General features: G+C 45.1%; 1 long non-coding RNA gene across 1 annotated transcript; it reads right to left on the reverse strand.

Annotated features, from left to right (window-relative positions):
- Positions 1-8,149: 8,149 nt before the first annotated feature.
- On the reverse strand, positions 8,150-21,015 carry LOC135504309 (uncharacterized). The gene is made up of 5 exons (XR_010450125.1): positions 20,767-21,015; positions 16,492-16,716; positions 13,646-15,949; positions 8,690-8,781; positions 8,150-8,535 (listed from the first exon to the last, which is right to left on the reverse strand). It is a non-coding gene; the product is annotated as an uncharacterized LOC135504309 (long non-coding RNA).
- Positions 21,016-21,461: the final 446 nt, after the last annotated feature.

A 21,461-nucleotide genomic window follows, 5' to 3' on the forward strand; every position in this document is an offset into this window, starting at 1 on the left:
GGGAGGCAGGCTGCTGTTGTCTCTAAGAGCAGGCCGGAGAGAGCACATCTGACCTGAGACAACCCTCTCAGGGGCCACAGAGGAGAGCAAGCTCTCATAGGCCACCTGCAGTCAAAAGGTCAAGGTAGATAATATAGCACAACCTGTAATAATGCTTACATTCCATTAGTTAATTGTTGTGATGACGTAAAAGTAATAGTTACGCTTACAGGGTGTACCTTATCAACTGTAAATATTCATTTATTTTCCAAGATAAGCCACAGCATCATTCTTCTTGTCCTGAAAAAAATGCTTTAGATGTGCTGTATGTGCCTGTTACCTTGATGTAAATTTTGTTTTGTGAGCAGCAGAAGGAGAGTGGGGATAGGACTCCCAAAAAGACAACCTATGCATCTAGAAGGGAGTCCAGCCACACCCCAGCTCTGTACCTGACAGAAGACCTAGCACTGTGACCAATAAATTACCCAGCCCTGTGACTGACTCACCCCCAAGCCACACCCTTACCTCAGGTAAAGCACCCATCAAAGCTCACACTCGGTAAAGCACCCATCAAAGCTCACACGCAGACTCGGTCAAGACCGAGTCTGCGTCTGTCCCATGGATAGGCAGACCATTCCATAAAAATGGAGCTCTATAGGAGAAAGCCCTGCCTCTATAGGAGAAAGCCCTTGTAATGCTTTCTAGGTTAGCGATAAAACCTCAATCAGCCCTAGCCTTAACAGGAAGCCAGTGTAGAGAGGCTAGCACTGGAGTAATATGATCAAATTCTGTGGTTCGAGTCAAGATTCTAATAAACTGAAGTTTATTTAGTGCTTTATCCAGGTAGCCGGAAAGTAGAACATTGCAGTAGTCTAATTTAGAAGTGACAAAAGCATGGATTAACAGAAGATCTCTTTGTTTCTTGGGACCTAGAACTAGCATCTCTGTTTTGTCCGATTTTAAAAGTAAAACATTTGGCACCCTCCACTTCATTATGTCTGAAACACAGGCTTCCAGGGAGGGCAATTTTGGGGCTTCACCATGTTTCATCGAAATGTACAGCTGTGTATTGTCCGCATAGCAGTGAAAGTTAACATTATGTTTCCGAATGACATCACCATGAGGTAAAATATATAGTGAAAACAATAGTGGACCTAAAACGGAACCTCGAGGAACACTGAAATTGACAGTTGATTTGTCAGAAGACAAACCATCCACAGACAAACTGATATTTTTCCAACAGATAAGATCTAAACCAGGCCAGAACTTGTCTGTGGAGACCAATTTGGGTTTCCAATCTCTCCAAAAGAATGTGGTGATCAATGGTATCAAAAGCAGCACTAAGGTCTAGGAGCACGAGGACCAATGCAGAGCCTTGGTCTCAATTCAACGGCTCAGACACAAGAGGTATGTGGCAGGGTCTACAGTTAATCACGGACTATAAGAATAAATCCAGCTCAGTCACGGACAAGGATGTCTTGCTCCCAGGCAGACTAAATAACTTTTTTGCCCGCTTTGAGGTCAATACAGTGCCACTGACATGGTCTGCAACGGAAACATGCGGTCTCTCCTTCACTGCAGCCGAGGTGAGTAAAACATTTAAACGTGTTAACCCTCGCAAGGCTGCAGGCCCAGACGGCATCCCCAGCCGCGCCCTCAGAGCATGCGCAGACCAGCTGGTGTGTTTACGGACATATTCAATCAATCCCTATACCAGTCTGCTGTTCCCACATGCTTCAAGAGGGCCACCATTGTTCCTGTTCCCAAGAAAGCTAAGGTAACTGAGCCAAACGACTATCGCCCCGTAGCACTCACTTCCGTCATCATGAAGTGCTTTGAGAGACTAGTCAAGGACCATATCACCTCCACCCTACCTGACACCCTAGACCCACTCCAATTTGCTTACCGCCCAAATAGGTCCACAGACGACGCAATCTCAACCACACTGCACACTGCCCTAACCCATCTGGACAAGAGGAATACCTATGTGAGAATGCTGTTCATCGACTACAGCTCGGTATTTAACACCATAGTACCCCCGCCCTGTGCAACTGGGTACTGGACTTCCTGACGGGCCGCCCCCAGGTGGTGAGGGTAGGCAACAACATCTCCACCCCGCTGATCCTCAACACTGGGGCCCCACAAGGGTGCGTTCTGAGCCCTCTCCTGTACTCCCTGTTCACCCACAACTGCGCGGCAACGCACGCCTCCAACTCAATCATCAAGTTTGCGGACGACACAACAGTGGTAGGCTTGATTACCAACAACGACGAGATGGCCTACAGGGAGGAGGTGAGGGCCCTCGGAGTGTGGTGTCAGGACAATAACCTCACACTCAACGTCAACAAAACTAAGGAGATGATTGTGGACTTCAGGAAACAGCAGAGGGAACACCCCCCTATCCACATCGATGGAACAGTAGTAGAGAGGGTAGTAAGTTTTAAGTTCCTCGGCATACACATCACTGACAAAACTGAATTGGTCCACTCACACAGACAGCATCGTCAGCGCCTCTTCAACCTCAGGAGGCTGAAGAAATTCGGCTGTCACCAAAAGCACTCACAGACAAACTGAATTGGTCCACTCACACAGACAGCATCGTGAAGAAGGCGCAGCAGCACCTCTTCAACCTCAGGAGGCTGAAGTACATATTCTTTATCCCCTTACACTGTGTATAAGACATTAGTTTTGGAATTGCAGTTAGATTACTTGTTGGTTATTACATTGTCGGAACTGGAAGCACTCACAAAACATTCTAACCATGTGTACAGATGCACATGGCTGGGGGATCGAGAGCATCCTGGCGGGCTGTATCACCGCCTGAGTCAAAACAGGAAGTTAGAAATCTGAGCTTCGTATGTATTCACCACAGTTCCAAATGAAATCTCCGCCCTACAACCGTAAGGCTCTCCAGAGGGTAGTGAGGTCTGCACAACGTATCACCGGGGGCAAACTACCTACTACGAAGATCATCAAAGGTAAGGGAATATTTATCATGTAATTTCTTGTTTATGTTGACGGCAACATGGCGGCTATTGTGACCTTTTCTTCTGAGCGCCGTCTCAGACTATTGCATGGTTTGCTTATTCTATAAAGTTTTTTTGAAATCAGACACAGCGGTTGCATTAAGGAGAGGTATATCTATAATTCCATGTGTATAACTTGTATTATCATCTACATTTATGATGAGTATTTCTGTTGAATGATGTGGCTGTGCAAAATCACTGGCTGTTTTTGGAACTAGCGAATGTAACGTGCCAATGTAAACACATATTTTGATAAATATGAACTTTATCAAACAAAACATGTATTGTGTAATGAATGTCCTATGAGTGTCATCTGATGAAGATCATCAAAGGTTAGTGATGAATTTTATCTCTATTTGTGCTTTTTATGACTCCTCTCTTTGGCTGGGAAAATGGCTGTTTTTATTGTGGTTTGGTGGTCACCTAACATAATCGTTTGTGGTGCTTTTGCCGTAAAGCCTATTTGAAACCGGACACTGTGGTGGGATTAACAACAAGACTGCCTTTAAAACGATATAAGATACATGTATGTTTGAGGACTTTTAATTATGAGATTTTTGATGTTTTGAATTTGGCGCCCTGCACTTTCACTGGCTGTTGTCATATCATCCCGTTAACGGGATTGCAGCCATAAGAGGTTTTAAAGTATTTTACCACCTTCACGAGTGCAGTCTCAGTGCTATGATGTGCGTTTCGTATACATTATTTGTCTTCAGGAAGGCAGTGAGGTGCTGCGCAACAGATTTTTCTAACTTTTTCGAGAGGAATGGGAGATTCGATATAAGCCGTTAGTGTTTTATTACGGCCACTTTTAGTGAGTTTGGTACACATCCGATGGATAGGGAGCCGTTTATTATATTCAACATAGGATATGACTTGACCATAATAGCTGACTATCCAATATTACCCCTAGAAGTTCAACTTCTTCGACTTGTCCAGTGGTCACACCCTTTATGCACAACTCCAGTTGAGGTTTAGGTTTAAGAGAATGCTTTGAACCAAATACAGTGCTTTTGGTTTTAGATGTATTTAAGACCAGTTTATTAATTACCCATTCTAATACTGACTGTAACTCCTGGCTAAGAGTCTCAGTGAGCTCACGGTGCTGATGTGTAGAGTGTGCATACATGGTCATTTTAGTTTCTTGTTGTAAGACAAGTGGCATATCATTTGTAAAAATAGAGAAGAGTAACGGCCCCAAGGCAACTGAGGGAGAACGAACTGTACATACAGTATCTGATTTTAGAGAAGCTTCCACCCAAGAGTGACCTTCACAATATGCATGCTGAAAGTCAGTAGTTAGCTTGTTCCTTGAAAAATAGCATGGTATTTGTTCAAACACAATTTTGGGCTTTAGTTTACTAAGAACATGCAGCAAACTGATTGATTGGCTCTTGGAGCCAGCAAAGGGTGCTTTACTATTTTTAGATAGTGGAAGGTACATTTGCTTTTGGACACACACTCCTTGAGGCATAGTGACCTAGGTACTGTATGAATAACAACACACTGTACTTCAAAGCATTTCGACACACTCGCTAGCATTTCGCTACACCCGCATTAACATCTGCTAGATATTTGTGTGACCAATAAAATGTGATTTGATTTAAATCCACAAACAGAATGTAGCCAAGAGGTGAAGGAGCAGAAGAACAAAGAACAACATCTAGTTTTCTTCACGCGACACTTGACAGGAAGAGTTTAAGGCATGGCGGACAAGTATCCAGCAGAGGAATTGTGATTGTCTCGACAGCCTCATTCAAGCAAGAAGAACCGAGGGACAGAAGGACATTTGGAAAAGCTGAGGATGGAGGGAGTGGAGAGGAAGAGGTAGAGAGAGTGGAAGAAGAATGTGATGGGAGGAATGAGGATGGGGTTAGGATAGAGGACATGAATGGGAGGGACAATGAAGAGGACAAGGTATATGGAAAACCTGAAGAAGCATTGGAGAACGATGAAGTACAACAAGAAAATGGAAAGGAGAGGATATGTTTTACAATGGTGATGAGGGAGAGTGGAACAAAGCTGAAGAGTGGGATCGTAGACCTAAGGGAGAGGGCAAAATAGAAGAAAGGCCCACAGATGGAGTGAAGAGAGAGGACAGATCAGATGTTGAAACAAAAGGCATTGTCAACAGAGGGGGAAGAAGCTTGGAGCACAGATGCTTAGCCTGATGTAAGTTCACAAACTTAGTGTAAGATGTAAGTTCAGAAACAACCTTTAGAGAGATCTGCTTTAGAAAGTAGATCCAGTCAAACAGATTCAGTCAATACACTCATATTGACTATTTCAAAACCAAAACATGATTAGTCACACTTCAGTGAAATACGTCAGTGGACAATTCATGGAGATATAAAGCATGTCTTGGGAATTGTATGCATGATACAGTATGTTTCAGTGCAGAGTTTAGTTGGCATCATTAGATGCTTAACAGCAGAAAAGGAGAATGATTCATTCTTGGTGCTGTTAATGGGTCAATAAAACAATTTTCACACTCCAGCAATCTATTGGTGGTTTACACGATAAAATGTCTAATCATGACTAATCACGCTAAAGTGCTTCATCTGTAACATTGAAACAAATGACAAAACTGTGTGTAAATATTTGAAAAGGCTATCATAGAAATGAACTATTTATCATGATCTTTATTATGCTGGATTATATATGAGATGCGTTTTCTGTTTTCCTCCAGCGTGCTGAAGTTTCCCCAGTCCAAGAGTCAGAGGATGTCAAAGCTCAGGACAGCTACAGTAAGCTTCATAACATGATCCATAAACATACTACCTCTGGCCATCATTTACTTAGAGATACTTCAGAATTTGGGCGATGAGGCCCTTTATCTACTTCACCAGAGTCAGATGAACCTGTGGATACCATTTGTATGTGTCCAGTATGAAGGAAGTTCGAGGTAGTTTCCTATAGACAGTTGGCATTGGCTTGGCTCGCGAAACTACCTCAAACTTTCATACTGCACAGACATATAAATGGTGTCCACAAGTTTATCTGACTTTTGGGAAGCAGATAAAGGACCTAATGTAAGGATCTATGTATTAGGTATTAGGCAGGAGTATCCGGATCCCAAGTCCCTCTGAAGGCCCAGATATGACCATAGCAGATGAGTCTTTACTCCCATCAATCACACAACATCAGTTGTCCTCTACTTTGGTGAAAGTCAACACAGATAAGGTTGGTGACAAAAACAATAGCTTTTCAAGGACATCTACCACCCGAGCCACAGCCTGTTCACCCCGCTATCATCCAGAAGGCGAGGTCAGTACAGGTGCATCAAAGCTGGGACCGAGAGACTGAAAAACAGCTTCTATCTCAAGGCCATCAGACTGTTAAACAGCCACCACTAACATTGAGTGGCTGCTGCCTACACACTGACACTGACTCAACTCCAGCCACTTTAATAATGGGAATTGATGGGAAATGTTGTAAATATATCACTAGCCACTTTAAACAATGCTACCTTATATAATGTTACTTACCCTACATTTTCATCTCATATGCATACCTATATACTGTACTCTATATCATCGACTGCATCCTTATGTAATACATGTATCACTAGCCACTTTAACTATGCCACTTTGTTTACATACTCATCTCACATGTATATACTGTACTCGATACCATCTACTGTATCTTGCCTATGCTGCTCTGTACCATCACTCACTCATATATCCTTATGTACATATTCTTTATCCCCTTACACTGTGTATAAGACAGTAGATTAGGAATTGTTAGTTAGATTACTTGTTGGTTATTACTGCATTGTCGGAACTAGAAGCACAAGCATTTCGCTACACTCGCATTAACATCTGCTAACCATGTGTATGTGACAAATAAAATTTGATTTGATATATGTCTATTCTATATGTAATACATGCTATTTCTCACCCTCAGAGTTCTGCCAAAGACCCAACCAAGAAAGGCAGGAGGACACGGAGGAACTCTGCTCTGTCAGCTGGACAATGTTGAGAGCCAGGTGGAAAAGGAGCTCCCGAGGTGAGGAGGCTGATGCATGTATTACAGTATTGTGTTTGTACAGTACATATCTCACAACAATTTAATCAGATACATGTAATAATCATTTACAAATATATACTATATTTCCCTCTAACTTGTTTCCCTGCTTGGCCAATCCTAGACATGAGTACCTGCAGAAGGTGCGGAGAGAGAGAGAGAACCCGGCGGGCCCATGAGAGGAGAGGGGACCTGGAGCCCCAGCGCCTCCAGCAGTGGGTCAACCAGCCCCACCACACCCACTGTTGGAGTGTCCACCCTGGGGGCCACGGTGAGACAACATGCTGCTGAACCATGGTGCCTTTACAGCACTCCCACTTACAATATTGCTCACATTTACACATAGTGGCCCAACACTGCCCTTTATGATTATCATGCAATATAGCTATTCTAACACTATTATAAACACTCTCACATTGATTCTTATAACATATGTATCGTTTGGGTGTCCTGTCCTCTACCATTTTTTGTCAGAGAGGCATATATTTGACGCTCTAGAATCTAGGCAATGTGAGCAGGGTAGGTACCTGAGGACATGCCCCGCCATCCAGCTCCATAATGGGGGTACCCCCCACAGTCACCTGCCTCCCCCCAGTCACGCTGCATCTCCACCCCTGGGCTCACTCTGCCATCCCACAGCCAAAACCCTGCATCAGGCCTGGGACTCAGAGGAACAGCCTTACAGGTAAAAGCTTCCATATGGGCATGTGTTTAGCTCAGTAGGTGATGCAATGTGTATCACAGGCCTTGTGGCCAACATCTCTTTTATGAACATCTCTTTTACGTTATTTTATGAAGTAATGTACAGTATGTGAATACAGTAATGTCACATCAGTGTTGGTGTGTGCTGTATGTGTGTGCTGAAATCTGCTGTGGTCCACCTTAGGCTCCCGATGTCTCCTACATCATGGGCAAGGCATCTCTATACTTGTCAAGCATCCCAACTCACAACTTGAAGAAAGGCTACTGAGGGACCGCTTCCCTAAACACTACCGTTCTCTATTGGCCAAATCTACTTCCCTCACACTTCTAATGTGAAGACTCTCCACACTATCAGCCAAACCTACCTCACCTACATTATATGCCCCCAAAATATACATTGGATGCTTTAACCCAAACATGGTTAACACTTTATAATAATAAACCATCTACATTTTAGTCATTTAGCAGACACTCTTATCCAGAGTGACTTACAGTTAGTGCATTCATCTTAAGATAGCAAGGTGGAACAACCACATATCATAGGCCATAGTAAGTACATTTTTCTTCAATAAAGTAGCTATCAGCAAAGTCAGAGCTAGTAAGGGGGAAAAGAGTCAGGTACGAGTGTTAGTTCACGAAAGGCAAAAAAAATAGGGATTTACATTAACAAGGCATTTACATAAAGCATTTTCCAAATCAATTCCTCTGCGAGTGGATTCCTGTGGCAGCTGCAGTGCAGAGGATTGCCATCAAGCTTGGTTTCTGAAGCCTCCAGGGCCTTCTCCTCCACATACAGCTGCATCTAAACAAAGACAACATGTTGTTACATACATGATATAATATACACAACATCAAATTATTCACATTTAAACAATATTACTGTCTATTACTATGGGCTTTCATACAAATGTTGTAATCTTCACAAAGCACCATGCAATTGTTGACCTCTGGCTTACTTTTACAATGACTGACGTCATGGTCTTCAGGGGTATGAGTTTGGGCTCCTGCATGTGTCCTTCCTACTTATCTGCAACTATCATGGACAATCCTGGATAGAAAAAGACAACATCACATGTAGCCCACTCATAGAAATATACACTGCTCAAAAAAATAAAGGGAAAATAACACATCCTAGATCTGAATGAATGAAATATTCTTATTAAATACTTTTTTGTTTACATAGTTGAATGTGCTGACAACAAAATCACACAAATGATCAATGGAAATCAAATATATCAACCCATGGAGGTCTGGATTTGGAGTCACACTCAAAATTAAAGTGGAAAACCACACTACAGGCTGATCCACCTTTGATGTAATGTCCTTAAAACAAGTCAAAATGAGGCTCAGTAGTGTGTGTGGCCTCCACGTGCCTGTATGACCTCCCTACAACGCCTGGGCATGCTCCTGATGAGGTGGTGTCTCCTGAGGGATCTCCTCCCAGACCTGGACTAAAGCATCCGCCAACTCCTGGACAATCTGTGGTGCAACGTGGCATTGGTGGATGGAGCGAGACATGATGTCCCAGATGTGCTCAATTGGATTCAGGTCTGGGGAACGGGCAGGCCAGTCCTGTAACGGCGTTCTTCGTTTGTCGAAAGAGAGTCGGACCGAAATACAGCGTGTTGGTTACTCATGTTTTTAATAGAACAAATGACGATACATGAAATAACAAAAACAACAAACGGAACGTGAAAAACCTATACAGCCTGTCTGGTGAACACTAACACAGAGACAGGAACAATCACCCACGAAATACAAAGTGAAACCCAGGCTACCTAAATACGGTTCCCAATCAGAGACAACGAGAATCACCTGACTCTGATTGAGAACCGCCTCAGGCAGCCAAACCTATGCAACACACACCCCTAATCAGCCACAATCCCAATAACTAACAAACCCCACTAAGAATTACAACAAACAATAAAGCTCGGCACTGAGGGGCAGCTCGGCTCTGAGAGGAAGCCCAGTACTGAGAGGCAGCCCAGTACTGAGATGAAGCCCAGCCAGGCAGTTGAATCTGGCAGATCCTGGCTGACTGGCGGATCCTGGCTGACTGGCGGATCTGGAAGAGTCTGGCTGACTGGCAGATCTGGAAGAGTCTGGCTGACTGGCAGATCTGGAAGAGTCTGGCTGACTGGCAGATCTGGAAGAGTCTGGCTGTCTGGCAGATCTGGAAGAGTCTGGCTGACTGGCAGATCTGGCTGCTTCATGCTGACTGACGGCTCTGGCTGCTCCATGCTGACTGGTGGCTCTGGCTGCTCCATGCTGACTGGTGGCTCTGGCTGCTCCATGCAGATTGACGGCTCTGGCTGCTCCATGCAGACGGCTCTGACTGTTCTAACAGCTTTGGCAGCTCCTTGCCGACTGGCAGCTCCTTGCAGACTGGCAGCTCTAGCTGCTCCATGCAGACTGGCAGCTCTGGCTGCTCCATGCAGACTGGCAGCTCTGGCTGCTCCATGCAGACTGGCAACTCTGGCTGCTCCATGCAGATTGGCAACTCTGGCTGCTCCATGCAGACTGGCAGCTCTAGCTGCTCTATGCAGACTGGCAGCTCCTTGCAGACTGGCAGCTCTATCTGCTCCATGCAGACTGGCAGCTCTGGCTGCTCCATGCAGACTGGCAGCTCTGGCTGCTCCATGCAGACTGGCAGCTCTGGCTGCTCCATGCAGACTGGCAGCTCTGGCTGCTCCATGCAGACTGGCAGCTCTGGCTGCTCCATGCAGACTGGCAGCTCTGGCTGCTCCATGCAGACTGGCAGCTCAGGCTGCTCCATGCAGACTGGCGGCTCAGGCAGCGCTGTAGAGGAGGAAGGCTCTAGAAACGCTGAACAGGCGGGAGACTCCGACAGTGCAGGAGAGGGAGAAAGCGCTGGCTGCGCTGAACAGGCGAGGCGCACTGAAGGTCTGGTGCGTGGTACTGGAACTGGTGGTACTGGGCCGAGGACACGCACAGGAAGCCTGGTGCGGGGAGCTGCTACCGGAGGGCTGGGGTGTGGAGGTGGTACTGGATAGAGGACACGCACAGGAAGCCTGGTGCGGGGAGCTACCATCGGAGGACTGGTGTGTGAAGGTGGCACAGGATGGACTGGACCGTGAAGGTGTGCTGGAGAGCCTGAGAGCAGGACTGGCACAGGACGTGCAAGGCTAGGTAGGTACACAGGAGGCCTAGTGCGTGAGGCTGGCACATTTCTCACCAGCCGACTAACACGCACCTCAGGACTAGTATGGAGCGCTGACCCAGGTGCCATTAAATCCCCGACACGCTCCGTCGGACGAATCTTGTACCTAAAGCACCAAACTAGCAACTCCGTCATTACTTTCTCCTCCAATTTTCCCATTAACTCCTTCACAGTCTCTGCTTCGCTCACCTCCAACACTGGTTCTGGTCTCCTCCTTGGCTCCTCACGATAAACAGGGAGAGTTGGCTCAGGTCTGTCTCCTGACTCAGCCACTCCCCCTCTGAGCCCCCCCCAAGAAATTTTTGGGGCTTCGCTCTGCGCCGCCGTGTCTTTCTTTTCGACTCTATTCTCCTATAGCCCTCTTCCCAGGCGGGCTCCGGCACTCTCTCTGGGTCGGCCGCCCACCTGTCTATTTCTTCCCACGTCGTATAGTCTATACTGTACTCCTCTTTGGGCTGCTCCTGTTTCCTCTTCTCCTGCTGCACCTTTGGGCAGCTACACTCCCCTGGTTTAGCCCAGGGTCCTCTCCCGTCAAGGATTTCCTCCCATGTCCAGAAATCCTTAATACGCAGCTCCTCTTTGGGCTGCTCCTGCCTGTTGACACGCTGCTCGGTCCGTGTGTGGTGGGTGATTCTGTAACGGCGTTCTTCGTTTGTCGAAAGAGAGTCGGACCGAAATGCAGCGTGTTGGTTACTCATGTTTTTAGTGGAACAAATGACGATATATGAAATAACAAAAACAACAAACGGACCGTGAAAAACCTATACAGCCTGTCTGGTGAATACTAACACTGTCATGTCTTGTTATGTCTGTTCCTGTCCTTTCTCTTCACTCTGTCTCTCTCTGCTGGTCTTTTTAGGTTACCTTCTCTGTCTCTCATTCTTCAGCTGTTCTACATCTCCCCTAACTAGCTCATTCACTCTTTCACACCTGTTCTCTCTTCCCCCTCTGATTAGGTCTCTATTTCTCTCTCTGTTCCTGCTACTTTCAGTGTCTGATTCTTGTTTGTGTTTTTGATGCCAGAAGCAAGCTGTCGTCTCGTTTGCTTCCACCTTGTCCTATCCTGTCGGAGTCTGCCTGGCAGGTGCATCCTGCACTATACTACGTTCTTTTTGTTCCATTGTCAACGTTGGAAGAGGATTTATGCCATTCCTGTTTTTCATTAAAGAACTCTGTTTTCTGTTAAAACCGCTTTTGGGTCTTCACTCAAGTACATAACAAACACAGAGACAGGAACAATCACCCACGAAATACAAAGTGAAACCCAGGCTACCTAACTAAGGTTCCCAAACAGAGACAACGAGAATCACCTGACTCTGATTGAGAACCGCCTCAGGCAGCCAACCCTATGCAACACACACCCCTAATCAGCCACAATCCCAATAACTAACAAACCCCACTAAGAATTACAACAAACATTAAACCCATGTCACACCCTGGCCTGACCAACTAATTAACTAAAACACAAAATACTAAGACCAAGGCGTGACAAGTCCATAGCATCAATGCCTTCCTCCTGCAGGAACTGCTGACACACTCCAGCCACATGAGGTCTAGCATTGTCTTGCATTAGGAGGAACCCAGGGCCAACCGCACCAGCATATGGTCTCACAAGGGGTCTGAGGATCTCATCTCGGTACCTAATGGCAGTCAGGCTACCTCTGGCGAGCACATGGAGCCCTGTGCGTCCCCCCAAAGAAATGCCACCCCACACCATGACTGACCCACTGCCAAACCGGTCATGCTGGAGGATGTTGCAGGCAGCAGAACGTTCTCCATGGCTTCTCCAGACTCTGTCACGTCTGTCACATGTACTCAGTGTGAACCTGCTTTCATCTGTGATGAGCACAGGGCGCCAGTGGCGAATTTGCCAATCTTGGTGTTCTCTGGCAATTGTCAAACGTCCTGCACGGTGTTGGGCTGTAGGCACAACCCCCACCTGTGGACTTCGGGCCCTCATACCACCCTCATGGAGTCTGTTTCTGACCGTTTGAGCAGACACATGCACATTTGTGGCCTGCTGGAGGTCATTTTGCAGGGCTCTGGCAGTGCTCCTCCTGTTCCTCCATGCACAAAGGCAGAGGTAGCGGTCCTGCTGCTGGGTTGTTGCCCTCCTACGGCCTCCTCCACATCTCCTGATGTACTGGCCTGTCTCCTGGTAGCGCCTCCATGCTCTGGACACTACGCTGACAGACACAGCAAACCTTCTTGCCACAGCTCGCATTGATGTTCCATCCTGGATGAGCTGCACTATCTGAGCCACTTGTGTGGGTTGTAGACTCCGTCTCATGCTACCACTAGAGTGAAAGCACCGTCAGCATTCAAAAGTGACCAAAACATCAGCCAGAAAGCATAGGAATTGAGAAGTGGTCACCACCTGCAGAACCATTCCTTTATTGGGGGTGTCTTGCTAACTGCCTATAATTTCCACCTGTTGTCTATTCCATTTGCACAACAGCATGTGAAATGTATTGTCAATCAGTGTTGCTTCCTAAGTGGACAGTTTGATTTCACAGAAGTGTGATTGACTTGGAGTTACATTGTATTGTTTAAGTGTTCCCTTTATTTTTTTGAGCAGTGTATTAATTAATTAATTAATAGATTCACTCTATTTATATGGACCCACACACTAGAGTACAACAGATGTGATTGAATGTAGGTACACAAACAAGTCAGTGTATTACAATGATGATATACAGTATTGAAATGTCAGGATTGTGACAACGCTGACCTTGATGACCTGAACCTTCTCCATGTTGCGCGTGGCAGCCTTCCTGGTGTGGACCAGCACTGTAAACGTACATCCTGGGAAAATGGAGACTACATAGACGTGTGAGTATACTATGAGCCCAGCTGGACAACAAGTTAATAACCACTATTGTACATTATGTCTCACCTTGTGTTTTGGCCCAGATGAATTCATTTCCAGCATCAAATAACATAAGTAGATGGGATTAATCCAGAATCGTGCTATTTCTTTAGTTTGATAGATATCTTGCCCATTACTTAGTGAGAAACATTAAGTTAATTCGGAAAGTATTCAGACCCCTTGACGTTTTCCACATTTTGTTACATTACAGCCTTATTCTAAAATGAATGAAAATATTTTATCCTCATCAATCTAAACATAATACACCATTATAACAAAGCAAAAACAGGTTTTTAGAAATGTTTGCAAATGTATCAAATTTAAAAAAAGGACATTTCACAAGTTTTCAGACCCTTTAGTCAGTACTTTGTTGAAGCACCTTTGGCAGTGATTACAGCCCCGAGTCTTCTTGGGTATGACACTACAAGCTTGGCACGCCTGTATTTAGGGAGTTTCTCTCATTCTTCTCTGCAGATCCTCTCAAGCTCTGTCAGGTTGGATGGGGAGTGTCGCTGCACAGCTACAGTGGCTTGCGAAAGAATTCAACCCACTTGGCATTTTTCATATTTTGCCTTACAACCTGGAATTAAAATCGATTTTTGGAAGGTTTGTATCATTTGATTTACACAACATGCCTACCACTTTGAAGATGCAAAATATTTTTTATTGTGAAACAAACAAGAAATAAGACAAAAAAAAAACAGAACTTGAGCATGCATAACTATTCACCCCCCCAAAGTCAATACTTTGTAGAGCTACCGTTTGCAGCAATTACAGCTGCAAGTCTCTTATGGTATGTCTCTTTATGCTTGGCACATCTAGCCACTGGGATTTTTGCCCATTCTTCAAGGCAAAACTGCTCCAGCTCCTTCAAGTCGGATGGGTTCCACTGGTGTACAGCAATCTAAGTCATACCACAGATTCTCAATTGTATTGAAGTTTGGGCTTTGACTAGACCATTCCAAGACATTTAAATGTTTCCCCTTAAACCACTCGAGTGTTGCTTTAGCAGTATGCTTAGGGTCATTGTCCTGCTGGAAGGTGAACCTCCATCCCAGTCTCAAATCTCTGGAAGACTGAAACAAGTTTCCCTCAATAATTACCCTGTATTTAGTACCATCCATCATTCCTGACCAGTTTCCCAGTCCCTGCCGATGAAAAACATCCCCACAGCATGATGCTGCCACCACCACCATGCTTCACTGTGGGGATGCCGTTCTCAGGGTGATGAGAGGTGTTGGGTTTGCACCAGACATAGCGTTTTCCTTGATGGCCAAAAAGCTCAATTTTAGTCTCATCTGGCCAGAGTATCTTGTTCCATATGTTTGGGGAGTCTCCCACATGCCTTTTGGCAAACCCCAAATGTGTTTGCTTATTTCTTTCTTTAAGCAATGGCTTCTTTTCCTGTCACTCTTCTGTAAAGCCCAGCTCTGTGGAGTGTACGGCTTAAAGTGGTCCTATGGACAGATACTCCCATCTCCGGCTGTGGAGCTTTGCAGCTCCTTCATGGTTATCTTTGGTCTCTTAGTTGCCTCTCTGATTAATGCCCTCCTTGCCTGGTCTTTGGTGGACGGTTCCCTCTTGGCAGGTTTGTTGTGGTACCATATTCTTTCCATTTTTTAAATAATGGATTTAATGGTGCTCCGTGGGATGTTCAAAGTTTCAGATATTTTGTATAACCCAAATCTGATCTGTACTTCTCCACAACTTTGTCCCTGACCTGTTTGGAGAGCTCCTTGGTCTTCATGGTTCTGCTTGCTTGGTGGTGGTCCTTGCTTAGTGGTGTTGCAGACTCTTGGGCCTTTCAGAACAGGTGTTTATATACTGAGATCATGTGACACTTCAATAAAGTCCACAAGTGTGGACTAATTATGTGACTTCTGAAGGTAATTGGTTGCACCAGATCTTATTTAGGGGCTTCATAGCTTCTGTATTATTTTTTTTCATTTCACTTCAGCAATTTAGATTATTTTGTGTATATCCGTTACATGCAATCCAAATCAAAAATCTATTTAAATTACAGGTTGTAATGCAACAAAATAGGAGAAACGCCATGTCATGCAGTTAATATACTTTTTGGGAGGAAATTGATCGAAAGGTCAAATCTGACCTTTAATCTTCTAGCCATGACCGTCCCACTCAGCGGCTTGTGTTCGCATCAGCGAACTGTAAAGGTCATATCCAAGCGACAACAAAAAACAGTTGGATGTAAACAAATATACAGACAGGGGAGGTATGATTAGCATGTTACTGTGTATTATGATTAAATCCAGAACAGATTTAGAAACAACATGGTTTCGTTTTTCACATTTTGGAAGTATTGCATGTCCGCAATTCTTTCTAATTGTCTTATCAACTTGTTTTTTACGTTTGGAACTAACAAAGTGGTCGGCTTAGATCAGCGGTTCCCAACTCCGGTCCTCGAGTACCTCCAACAGTGCACCATTTTATTGTAGCCCCGGACAAGCCAACCTGATTCAACTAGTCAACTAATCATCAGGCCCTCAATGAGTTGAATCAGGTATGTTTGTGCGGAGCTGCAACAAAAATGTGTGCTGTTGGAGGTACTTTGTCAGAAGGTGAGTGTAGCTAGTGCATGAAGTCAGGCGCAGGAGAGCAAAATGAGTGAGCAACGTACTTTACTCAAATTAAAGGCACAAGGTAAACAAATACTCTTGACCAAAAAAACAACGGAAAATATTACTCACGGATGAACACAGCACCCGCATCAATGGGTCCACACGTCCTCCACCGGCACCCAGCATATCTTCTCCGGACCATACCCCTCCCACTCCACGAGGTACTGAAGGCCCTCGCCCGACGCCTCAAATCCAGTATGGATCGAACTGCATACGCCGTGGCCCCCTCGATCCAGAGGGGGCGGAGGAACCTCCCGCACCTCAGACTCCTGGAATGGACCAGCCACCACCAGCCTGAGGAGAGACACATGGAACTAGTGGTTAATTCGATAATCGGGGGGAAGCTGTAACCTGTAACATACCTCGTTCAGTCACCTCAGGGCTTTTTCATCCCAGGTCTCCTCAGCACGCCTAAACCAGTCATCCACCGCAGGAGCCTCGATCTGGCTCTGATGCCAAGGCGCCCGGACCGGCTGGTACCCCAGTACGCACTGGAAGGGGGAGAGGTTAGTGGAGGAGTGGTGGAACGAGTTCTGGGCCATCTCTGCCCAGGGCAAGAATGCCGCCCACTCCCCCGACCGGTCCTGGCAATAGGGCCGCAGAAACCTACCCACATCCTGGTTCACTCTCTCCACCTGCCCGTTACTCTCGGGGTGAAAACCCGAGGTAAGGCTGACCGAGACCCCCAGACGTTCCATGAACGCCCTCCAGACTGTTGACTGGAACTGGGGACCTCGATCAGATGCTATGTCCTCAGGCACCTCTTAGTGCTGGAAGACGTGAGTAAACAGAGCCTCTGCAGTCTGTAGAGCTGTAGGGAGACTGGGCAAAGGGAGGAGACGACAGGACTTACAAAACCGATCCACAACGACCAGGATCGTGGTGTTGCCCTGTGATGGAGGAAGATCCGTTAGGAAATCCACAGACAGGTGCGACCACGGCTGTTGTGGAACGGGTAAGGGTTGTAACTTCCCTCTGGGCAAGTGCCTAGGGGCCTTGCACTGGGCGCACACCGAGCAGGAGGAAACATAAACCCTCACGTCCTTAGCTAAAGTGGACCACCAGTACTTCCCACAAAGACAGCGCACTGTCCGACCGATGCCCGGATGACCAGAGGAGGGTGACGTATGGGCCCAATAGATCAAGCGGTCGCGGACAGAAGACGGAACATACAGACGTCCAGCTGGACATTGAGGGGGAGTGGGCTCTGTACATAACGCTCGCTCGATGTCCAGCCTCACACTACCGGTGCCACCAGGCACGAGGCCGGGAGTACGGGAGTGGGATCCATGGGCTGCTCCTCTGTGTTATACATCCTGGGTACAGTGCGTTTGCCTTCGCGTTCTAGTAACCTGGTCTGTGGGTGAAAACAAAACAGGTAAAAAACATGGCCCACCTTGCCTGGCGAGGATTCAGTCTCCTCGCCGCCCGGATGTACTCCAGATTGCGATGGTCAGTCCAGATGAGAAAAGGGTGTTTAGCCCCCTCAAGCTCAAGGCAGGTGAAGTGTAGGGCCGAATGTACCCCTGCCCCACGGATTCGGAGACATATGTTTCCACAGCCGCCGTCTCGTCTTGTGACAGGGGATACACGTGACCTAATTATGACCCTAATTATACTTCTAAAGCAACACTCGAGTGGTTTAAGGGGAAAAAATTTAAATTTATTGGAATGGCCTAGTCGAAGCCCAGACCTCAATCCAATTGAGAATCTGTGGTATGACTTAAAGATTGCTGTACACCAGTGGAACCCATCCAACTTCAAGGAGCTGGACCAGTTTTGCCTTGAAGAATGGGCAAAAAAGAGAATTGTGGCTGTAATTGCTGCAAACGGTAGCTCTACAAAGTATTGACTTAGGGGGGTTGAATAGTTATGCATGCTCAAGTTCTGTTTTCTTCTCTTATTTCTTGTTTGTTTCACAATAAAAAATATTTAGCATCTTCAAAGTGGTAGGCATGTTGTGTAAATCAAATGATACAAGCCCCCCAAAAATCTATTTTAATTCCTGGGTTGTAAGGCAGCAAAGTAGGAAAAATGCCAAGTGGGCGAATACTTTCACAAGCCACTGTGATCGTCTAGAATGTCTTCAAATGCTGCAGGGTAAGATTTCACCTTTGGATGGTGGATCATTCTTGATACCCCTGGGGAAATGTTGAGGTTGAAAAGAACGATGCGCCTGGCACCTACTACCATACCCCGTTCAAAGGCACTTAAATATAGTGTCTTGCCTATTCATCCTCTGAATAGACTCCATGTCTCAATTGTCAAGACTTTAAAGAAGGATTTTAATCTGTCTACTCCCCTTCATCTGTAGGTTTCATCAAGTGACATCCTTAATAAGGGATCTTAGTTTTCACATGGATTCACCTCATCTATGTCATGGAAAGTACAGGTTTCCTTAATGTTTAGTATACACATATACAGTACCAGTCAAAAGTTTAGACACACCTACTCATTCAAGGGTTTTACTATTTTCTACATTGTAGAATAATAGTGAAGACATCAAACTATGAAATAACACATATGGAATTATGTAGTAACCACAAGTGTTAAACAAATCAAAATATATTTTAAATTTGAAATTCTTCAAAGAAGCCATTGCCCTTGATGACAAATTTGCACACAAAGAGAAATGACAGTCCATCATTACTAAGACATGAAGGTCAGTCAATTGGGAACATTTCAAGAACTTTGAAAGTTTCTTCAAGTGCAGTTGCAAAAACCATCAAGTGTATGATTAACTGGCTCTCATGAGGACCGCCACAGAAAAGGAAGACCCAGAGTTACCTCTGCTGCAGAGGATAAGTTCATTACAGTTACCAGCCTCAGAAAATACAGCCCAAATAAATGCTTCACGGAGTTCAAGTAACAGACACATCTCAACATCAAATGTTAAGAGGAGACTGAGTGAATCAGGCTTTCATGGCTGAATTGCCTCAAAGAAACAACTACTAAAGGACACCAATAAGAAGAAGAGACTTGATTGGGCCAAGAAGCACAAGGAATGGACATTAGACCTGTGGAAATATGTCCTTTGGTCTGATGAGTCCAAATTAGAGATTTTTGGTTCCAACCACCATGTCTTTGTGAGATGTAGAGTAGGTGAGCAGATGATCTCTGCATGTGTGGTTCCCACCATGAAACATGGAGGAAGAGGTGTGATGAGCTGGCAGGGTAGCCTACTGGTTAGAGCGTTGGACTAGTAACTGAAAGGTTGCGAGATTGAATCCCTGAGCTGACAAAGTAAAAATCTGTTGTTCTGCCCCTGAACAAGGCAGTTAACCCACTATTCCTAGGCCGTCATTGAAAATAATATTTTGTTCTTAACTGACTTGCCTAGTAAAATAAAGGTAAAATAAAAATGGTGCTTTGCTGGCGACACTGTCAGTATTTATTTTTTTAATAATTCAAGGCACACTAAACCAGCATGGCTACCACAGCATTCTACAGGGATATACCATACCATCTGGTTTGCGCTTAGTGGGACTATCATTTGTTTTCAACAGGACAATGACCCAGCACACCTCCAGGCTCTAAGTTTTTTTTTACCAAGAACAAGAAGGAGAGTGATGGAGTGCTGCATCAGATGACCTGGCCTCCACAATCACCCAACCTCAACCCAATTCAGATGGTTGGGATGAGTTGGACCGCAGAGTGAAGGAAAAGCAGCCAACAAGTGCTCAGCATATATGTGAACTCCTTCAAGACTGTTGGAAAATCATTCCTCATGAAGCTGGTTGAGAGTCGGAGTGTGCAAAAAGTGTGCAAAGCTGTCAAGCAAAGGGTGGCTACTTTGAAAAATCTAAAATATATTTATATATTTGTTGAACACTATTTTTGCTTACTTCATGATTCCAAATATGTTATTCCATAGTGTTGATGTCTTCTCTATTATTCTACAATGTTTAAAATATTACAAATAAAGAGAAACCCTTGAATGAGTAGGTGTTCAAACTTTTGACTGGTCCTGTATATATATCTACAGACAATTCCTTCGACCTCATGGCTTGGTTTTTGCTCTGACATGTACTGTCAACTGTGGGACCTTATATAGACTGGTGTGTGCCTTTCCAAATCATGTCCAATCAATTGAATTTACCACAGGTGGACTCTAATCAAGTTGTAAAAACATCTCAAGGATGATCAATGGAAACAGGATGAACCTGAGCTCAATTTCGAGTCTCATAGCAAAGGGTCTGAATACTTAACTGAATAAGGTATTTCTGTTTTAAAATGTATATATTGTGGCAAACCTCTTCAAGGTTAGGAGCGTTTGTCACAAACTAAGTGGTAAACTGTCACCAAATCACCCAAGAATGAGAGTTCTTTCGAACAGGACAGTACCTGTGTGGTTGTTTCTCCGTCCTGGTCCACCCAGGCCGTAGGCAAGGTCAAGGATAGCAGGGTTCGGTACACAAATCGGGTTCTCGGTAGGTCCAGGTCCAAACGCCAACAGGTAAGTCCAAAACAGTCCAACTCATACACGGTAAATCCAGCCAATCTCTCTAAATCTGTCTCTTTCTCTATTGTTTATAGATCCTTCCAGCACTCTCTTCTTCTTTTCCTGGTTTTTCTTGACCCTTTATCTGTGGGTTGGCTCCACCTTCTGAGGGTTCCCCTTGCTTCTGGGACTTGTAGTTTTGGTGGTCGGACATTTTGTGATCTGTAGTTCTGACAGGGGTGGCCATTTTAGTGATCGGGCAGAGCCCGTTTATTAGTTCTGCTCTCACATATCTGCCATTTACCACTCGACCCCCTTCTTTGCCACAATATATATTAAGGGGTATCATCTTAATATTGAGGTAGAATAGTAGTTTTGCAGCAGTTTTTCTCTTGTTACGTCAGTCACTGACATCCACTCAATTAGCCGATGTCAGCAACATTTTTTTTACTTCGGTAATATAGTCTAGCCATTGATTTTGTTAGTCAGTCTCACTCATATCATATTTAAAACTGCAAACATTTTTCTCCACCCTATGGCAGAAGTAGTAGAATTGCAGAAAATTAGCTGTTGCACTGCAAATGTTTCTCTCTGGCCC

Source organism: Oncorhynchus masou, chromosome 18, assembly GCF_036934945.1.
Source record: "Oncorhynchus masou masou isolate Uvic2021 chromosome 18, UVic_Omas_1.1, whole genome shotgun sequence".
Taxonomy (NCBI): domain Eukaryota; kingdom Metazoa; phylum Chordata; class Actinopteri; order Salmoniformes; family Salmonidae; genus Oncorhynchus; species Oncorhynchus masou.